The following is an 8,595-nucleotide window of genomic DNA, read 5'->3' as shown; positions in this document are numbered from 1 at the left end:
GAGGCAGAAGTTTTGGGGTCTGAGCTCTCTCTGAACACTGTAGAATCTTAGTGTACAGTTCTGCTTCAGACTTTAGAGCTTGGAGATGAGTTGTAATTCACTTCTCTTTCTTAACCCATCATACCGCTCTCCCCAAATACACCTGTTGGTTCGTTAAGAGGCTGATTTCCTGAAAGATGGGCACTGACAAGGGAATTGCAGCACGCGCGTGTGAACACACACACACACACACACACACACACACACACACACACGTGTTGATAGTATCAGTCTTGTAGAGAGTCTATGTGAATTTACAACGTTGTAGTTTTACATAAAATTCAGGCGTCTCGTCCTCATTATCACCACCACCGACCGATACAGCAATTGCTAGGCTTATTCGCTGACACAGACCCAGTTAGTACAAGCGGGTTCAAAAGAGATGGGCTGGAAGACTGCTTTCGTTGCAAACTGTTGGAGCAACTCCCTCGCGTATTTTCTACGTGTTGTCGAGGGGTAAACAAAATAACCCCGTCCAAGGGTTCTTAACTATGAGGGTAAAATAAAATGCTGTAAGTAACACTATGTAAACATAAAATTATGTAGACAAATTCTGTCTTAGAATGATGGGCTGGAGAGATGCCTCAGAGGTTAAGAGCACTGGCTGCTCTTCGAGAGTTCCTGAGTTCAATTCCCAACAACCACAGGGTGGCTCACACCATCTATAGTGGAATCTGATGCCCTCTTCTGGCATAAAGTCAAACATGCAGATAGAGCACTCATACATTAAAAAATAATTATGAATGCTAAACCAGGTGTGGCATGTTCACCTGTGATCTCACCACTTGGAAAGTGGAGACAGGAGGATCAGGAGGAGTTCAAAGTCCTTCTCTATAGAAAACTGGAGGCCAGCCTGGGTTACATGGATCCCTTTCTCAACCTCCCACCCTCCACCTCAGTCTGTGGTGGTTAAAAGTCCTGAGTATACAAAATAAAAAGTTCCTGAAGAATGGAAGGTGTGTCAGAAGCAGATCATCTGGTATTTCTTCTGTTTATCTGAATATATCCTATGGGTTTTGTTTTTTTGACAGTTTAGGAAAGATTGGGGGGAGGGGCAAGCCAAGAAAACATCCTTCTTATTTCTGTGAAAACCTAAATTGAAATTGTTTTAAAATGTCACTGAAGAACTAGAGAAATGGCCCAGTTGTCAAGAGTGGTTACCACTCTTCCAGAGGACCTGACTTTAGTTCCCAACAGCCAACTCAGTAGCTCACAACCTCCAGTAATTCCAGCTCCAGGGGCTCCCTCCCCACTTCTGGCCTCTGCGGCCACCATCTCCATCCCCCCCCCCACCCCCCACCCCCACCCCCCCGCCTACACACAACACATAAATAAGAGAAAATGCAGCTGAGATAGCCCTATTGTGATCACAATAACTTAGCTGCTCCTCAGGGTCCCAAGTCGTCTACTTCAAGGTAAATCAGGGCCTGACTCCTCCTAGGTTAATTTAGCTTTTGAAGTTTTTCCTCCTCCTATGTGTTTTCACATATTGTCCTTTCCTGTTTTAAGGTGGCCCCGGGGCGGCTCTTCTAAGGACACTGAAGATGGGGACTCACATGGTTATGAGAGTCTGTAGCTCCACGATGCCTGGTGCGCCCTCTGTAAGTTCTGGTGTACTGTCAGGAGTGTGCTGACCTCACGTGAGTGTGGGGCTGCTCAGGAGTGTGCTGACCTCACGTGAGTGTGGGGCTGCTCAGGAGTGTGCTGACCTCACGTGAGTGTGGGGCTGCTCAGGAGTGTGCTGACCTCACGTGAGTGTGGGGCTGCTCAGGAGTGTGCTGACCTCACGTGAGTGTGGGGCTGCTCAGGAGTGTGCTGACCTCACGTGAGTGTGGGGCTGCTCAGGAGTGTGCTGACCTCACGTGAGTGTGGGGCTGCTCAGGAGTGTGGTGACCTCACGTGAGTGTGGGGCTGCTCAGGAGTGTGCTGACCTCACATGAGTGTGGGGCTGCTCAGGAGTGTGGTGACTCCTTCTTTGTTCCTCCTCCTCCTTGTAGAAATTCTAGCTCACTTGGGCATCAGTTCCTTATCTTTTTCCTGGAATTAATAAAACCAGGCTGAGGTTGGAAAACTCTAGCTGTTAGTATATATGCACTGTTAAGTAAAGTTTGTTCAAAAGTAATGTTAATTACAGAGCATTTGAGAAACACTGCAAATTACGATTTAAAACATTTTAAAATAACCCATAAGTCTCCCTCCCAAAAGCAAACTGTGAATATTCTAGGCTATATTCTTCCAGTCTTTTCGTCTCTGCAAATGCTTTCTGTGAGGTCCTACTATACATGAACTTTGATGTTGTTAACTTTGTCCATATGTTTATTTGTCTTTCATTTTATTATTTTGTTATTTTACTTTATGTGTATGGGTGTTTTGCCTCCATGTATGTCTGTGCACCACATGCCTGGTACTGTCAGAGGCCAGAGGAGGGTGTTCAATCCCTTGGAACTGGAGTTGCAGACAATTGAGAGCTGGCATGTAAGTGCTGGGAATCCATCCTAGGTCCTCTGGAAGAGCAGCCTGTGCTCTTAACAGCTGAGCCATCTCTCCAGCCCCTGCAGAGTGACTTTTTGAGGCAGAGTTTTGCTAGGTATCCTAGTCTGGCATTAAGATCATTGTGTAGCTCAGGCTGGCCTCAAACATGAGGGATTCCTCCTCCTGCCTCAACCTGTGGAGGTCTGAAATTCCAAGTATGCACTACCATGCCTCGATTGGCTATAATCGTCTTGACCATTTATCGGCTCCTTCTTGTTGGACTTCTAAATCTCTCCACCACTCACATTGAAAATAAGTAGCTTGGGGGCCAGAGAGATGGCTCCGTGGTGAAGAGCCCTGACTCCTTTTGAAGAGGACTTGGATTTGATTCCCAGCACCCACATGACAGCTCACAGCTGTCTGTTACTCCAGTTCCAGGGGATCTTCTGACCTCCATGGTGCTCAAGAACGCATGAAGTGAACGGACACATGCAGGAAAACATTCACATGTTTAAAAAAGAAAATAAGCAACTTCAGATTACTTGAAAAGATAGGAACTTTTTTTTCACCCATGGGTTGGTATTTTATTTTTGTTCCTTTAAACCATACTTTATTATGTATAACAAAATACAATTTATACATTAAATAACATTATAATAGAATGACTTGGTATAATTCTAATCAAAGACTTTATTTTTTTCTTATATGTGTGTGTATGTGCATGTGAGTGGGTGTTGGAAATTGAATGTAATGGTAGCACCCTTAACCTTTGAGCCATCTCTCCAGCCCAGATACAGTTTTGTTTTGGGGGCTTTTTGGTGGTTGGTTGGTTGGTTTTTTGAGACAGAGTTTCCCTCTGCAACCACCCTGGCTGTCCTGGGACTAGCTCTGTAGACAAGGCTGGTCTCAAACTCGCAGAGATCCGCCTGCCTCTACTCCCTAAGTGCTGGGATTGAAGGCGTGCGCCACAGCCGCTGCCACCACCACCACCACCACCACCAGGCCAAGATAAAGTTTTAAACAGAAGAAAAAAACGAGAGTTTTCAGGGTACAGAACACTTCCCCACAGGAAAAAAAATTAAACATCATTTTTTTTCTAAGTGGATCAGTACAATGTGTTCAGGGACTAGTCATGTCTGGTTCCTGCTGCACTAATGGTCAATGGAGTTGAAAAGAGAGTCCAATTTTCACAGCCATGCTCTTGGAGGAAGAATACATGTTGGATTATTTTTCAATGCAAAAATTGTTCTTGTTGCTTCAATACAAAGCAAGCTGGTTCCATATAACCAGATATGAACATTTATTTTATTATATATTTTTTTTTTTTTTCGAGACAGGGTTTCTCTGTGTAGTTTTGGTGCCTGTCCTGGATCTCACTCTGTTATCCTGGCTGGCCTCAAACTCACAGAGATCCGCCTGGCTCTGCCTCCTGAGTGCTGGGATTAAAGGCATGCACCACCACCATCCAGCAATATGAACATTTTATAGAATAAGTAACCTATAAAGGAAGAATTGGGATGTCAGATTTTGCATACATCCCTCAGAGGGCAGCTGAATGTCAGAAATCTGGATCCTGAGATGTGAAGACCCTGGGTCCTAATGAAAGATTTTTTTTTTTTTTTTTTTTTTTTTGGTTTTTTCGAGACAGGGTTTCTCTGTGTAGCTTTGTGCCTTTCCTGGAACTCACTTGGTAGCCCAGGCTGGCCTCAAACTCACAGAGATCCGCCTGGCTCTGCCTCCCGAGTGCTGGGATTAAAGGCGTGCGCCACCACCGGCAAAGGATTGTTTTTTGCTAGTGTAATTAATAACAGTGAGGCCAGTAGTGATTGACAGTGGGGAAGGAGCACTTCAGGTATTGTCCTAGTAGAGAGACCCAAAGGTCACTTCCAAAACATCCACCAGATGTCGCTGTCTTGATCCGATTTTCAACCATGGGCTATTTGGCAGACAATTTGACATGTGATTTAAAAAAAAAAAAAAAATGTGTAGAATACATTTGCATATCTGCCTTGGCACAGTTTGTATTAAGCACTGCCGTCTCGTGGTTACTTTGGCAACATTCTACCCTGGTCTGTCACCACTCTGCCTTGTTTTTCCTTCTGCCCATTTCTGGCTGTCACACACACCCTGTGCACTCTGTCCCCTCCTCTAGACTCATCTAATGCTGAGATCAGTTTTTCTATTCTTTCCTCCAGCCTTGGTTCTTGACAGTAAATGATGTGTATACATAAGTGGATCTTTCAGTTCTTCAGGTTTTTTGCTAAAAGAATAGGGCCTGGCATATAAACATATAATGATAGGGACCCAACACATATTTAATGAAAGAATACATGGGTAAAGGAAAAGAAAATACAAGAGGATACCACAGGTTATATTTGGCTGGTGAGTATCATAAGAGACAAAGAAAGATCCAGAGCCTTACATGAACTGTAAGGGCTAACTGATGGCGTACTGAAGTACTAGACCTTTGGATTTATTTATCTGTTTTTTGTTTGTTTGTTTTTCCAGTGCTAAGGATTGAGTTTAGGGTCTCACACAAGCCAAGGAAACACTTTAGCACTCAGCTGTATCTGCAGGCCTTATAAAACATTGTTTATTTTGAAGCATGGTCTTATTAAATTGCCAAAATAACCTTGAACTCTCTCTGGAGCCCACCTAGACCCTGAATGTGTGAACTTCCTGCCTCAGTTTCCCGAAGAGCTGTGATTATAGGTCAGTGCTATTGGGCTTGGCTTAGACTTTTTTTTTTTTGAGGCAGGGTCTTATATGGCCCAGGCTGACCTTGGACTCACCATATAGCCAAAGATCACATTAAACTCTGGATCCTCCTGCAGCCAGCCACCTCCCAGTGCTGGGATTACAGGCATGTCACGCCATACTTGGTTTGGTCTTTGAGTCTTTTTTAGGTTTATTTTATTTAATGCATATCAGTATTTTGTCATCTGTATGTATGCATGCCACATGAGTGCTTGGTGTCCATGGAAGTCAGAAAGGATGTCAGATCCCCTGGAGCTGGAGTTATGGAAGGTTTGTGAGTCGCCATGTGAGTGCCGGGAATTGAATCCAGGCCTTCTTCAAGATTAATAAGTGCTTTAAACCACTGGGCATCCACTCAGTGCCACTGATCTTTTCATTTAAAAAAAAAGGATTAGTGAATTCAGCCAGTTTGGTATTTAACATCTACAATGTACCAGACAATAAAGATCTTAGTTCTGGGATAAACCAGTAACAAAACATACAAAATTCCATCATGAGCTTCCCTTATGAGCAGGGAAAAAGCTAATGATAAATGAACAATAAGCAAGATGTGGTGGTGCAAGCCTACAACTGCTACACCTGGGAGGCTGAGGCAGGAGGATAGCCAATTTGAGATTATTCTTCAAGGAGGAAAAAAAAAAGAGGGTTGGGGAGATGGCTCCGTAAAGTCTCCTCAGAAAGCACAAGGAGCTAAATCTGATCCCAGAACCCCTGTAAAGAAGCCAGTTTAGTGGTGTGTCCACTTTTTTTTTAAAAGATCAATTTATTTATTATGTATACAGTGTTCCATCTGCATGTATGCCTGGAGGCCAGAAGAGGGTGCCAGATCTCATTACAGATGGTTGTGAGCCACCATGTGGTTGCTGGGAATTGAATTCAGGACCTTTGTAAGAGCAGCCAGTGCCCTTAACCACTGAGCCATCTCTCCAGCCCTGTGTGTCCACTTTTTTTTTTTTTTTTTTTTTGGTTTTTCGAGACAGGGTTTCTCTGTGTAGCTTTGCGCCTTTCCTGGAACTCACTTGGTAGCCCAGGCTGGCCTTGAACTCATAGAGATCTGCCTGGCTCTGCCTCCCGAGTGCTGGGATTAAAGGCATGCGCCACCACTGCCCAGCCCGTGTGTCCACTTTTAATCACAGTCCTGAGGAGGCGGAGACAGGTAGACTCCTGGAGCTGGCTGATGTGCCCCAAGTACCAGTGAAAGACCTTGTCTCATAAATAAGGCAGATGTCACCTGACCTCTGGCCTCTACTTGCATGAATACACATGTACACAAGTGCCTACATGCACACATATGTACCCACCCACTCCCCACATAGAAAAAATCAAGTAAACGCAGAGTATCCAAGGTGATGATGAAGGCTATTGGGAAAAATAAAAATAAATCAGGCAGAGACACATGGGAGTGCAGGTATGAGGGAGTATTGTCATTTAAAATAGAATAGTGAGTGAAGGACCAAGGTCTAAAAGAACATTAGGGCAGGGATCTGAAGGAGAAGCAGGAATGAGCCACGGGTATCTGGAGATGAGGAAAACAGATTAAAATCGAGAGTGGTTAGAAGAGGGCCTCAGTTAGCATGCATAAAGCCCTGGCTAATTCTCAACATTTAAAAGAATAAAAGGAAGAGAAAGAAAGAAAAAAACAAAACAAAACAAAACTCCCAAACAAAAGTGTGACCAGAGAAGTTTCCTGGAGAAAGCAGAGCCTGAAGTGGGGCATGCTGGCCATGTGGACAGCAGGGGAGGAGGGTGTGGGGCACTTGAAGCAGGGAGTCAGTGGGAAAGCTCAGATGTGAAAATGAGCCTGAGAAATCTAGGAGCCGTCCAGCCTGGATAGAGGTGATCCCAGGGGAGGCCTTCAGAGCCAGACACAAAGAATTTCTATTTGCCGTGGTACAGAAAGGGAGTGTGTAAAGACAATGGGCACCGGGTAGCAAGATTTTAAATCTATTGTCTGAGAATGATTATGATGAATATAGACTGGCAAGTGGAAGAATCTAGAGACAAAAGAGCAGTTTAGGCATGTAGTATACAGTGAGAGAGTGCTTATGCAGCATGCATGAGGCCCTGGCTTCAACCCCCAACACTGTAATACATACATACATACGTACATACGTATGTACATACGTATGTACATACATACATACATACGTATGTACATACATACACTCGCAGTTTAGAAGCCAGGACATGTTTGCCATCTTGGCCGCTGGGTACAGGCCTTTCTGTGTGTGTCTGGCTGCTGTCTCTGAATGCAAACATAAAAGAAGCGAGCATGTGGCCCTTAAAGAACCCAACTGATAGGAGAAAACAAAAGGGAGACTAGGGAATTGTTTCAAAGGGTCATTGATTATTTCATTGATAGTTTTAATTACTGGTTTATTTAAACTGCCTTTCTGCTTCTTTGCATCATGAATGACAGCCTGTAGTGGATGTGTTAAGTTTTTCATAGGTGTGAATCTCATGCATTTTAGTTTTACACAGAGAGGAGTCACAGGCAGTGTTTTCACCAAATGACAGCTTTGTTTAAGGCTGAGAGTCTTAATTATGGAAACATGTTATTATATTTATTAATAGATGGCTTGAACGTATTTGCTAATGTTTCTTTCACTGGTTCATTCATTCGTCTAAGAACATTAGTTTAGTACCATCTATGTTGCAAGCATCATATAGATGTACTGAGCTGTGACTCCATGCCAAGGCGCTTGCCTGGCATGTATAGCCATAGGCTCAATTCCTAGTGCTCATACTTTATAAAGCTTCAGGACCCAGATTTTGGCTTCACCACTCAATAGTTAGGTCAGGAGCAAACTCTCCTCCAATCTCCCTTCATATGTAAATAGCAAACTGTCCATTGTAATTGTGACCATCAAATGTACACCTATTAATGCTTCAGATAGGACTTCAATCATAGTAACACTAAATCAATTTTGCTATTCCACTAGATATTTGAGTGGCTTTTAGTTTGGAGGGGAAGTACCTGCCATTGTTGCTGAGATAATGCAGGACTGAGGAGGTCAAACAGAAGCAGAATCCAGCAGAAGCAGGAACCTGTGGAGAGCAGTTTGCTGAAGTCCTTGCCTTCTCCCCGGCCTGCAGCAGTGGAGGGGTCGCAGCTTCCAGAGCACTTTGCGGTTTTCCCATCTACAGGCATCACATTGTATTGATTATTGCCTCAGTCATTCCTCCTAACCCACTTCCATCTAACCCACGTCCTGTCCCAGCTCTTCTGTTGATATCACAAGAGCCTGGGGTAGGGAAACCGGAATAGAATATATTCATGTTCCTTAGAGCTAAACACAGTACTTTAGCAGGCATGATAAACACATC

The sequence above is a fragment of the Peromyscus eremicus genome, chromosome 7, assembly GCF_949786415.1.
Source record: "Peromyscus eremicus chromosome 7, PerEre_H2_v1, whole genome shotgun sequence".
In the NCBI taxonomy this organism is placed as follows: domain Eukaryota; kingdom Metazoa; phylum Chordata; class Mammalia; order Rodentia; family Cricetidae; genus Peromyscus; species Peromyscus eremicus.
This window is presented reverse-complemented; position numbering follows the sequence as displayed.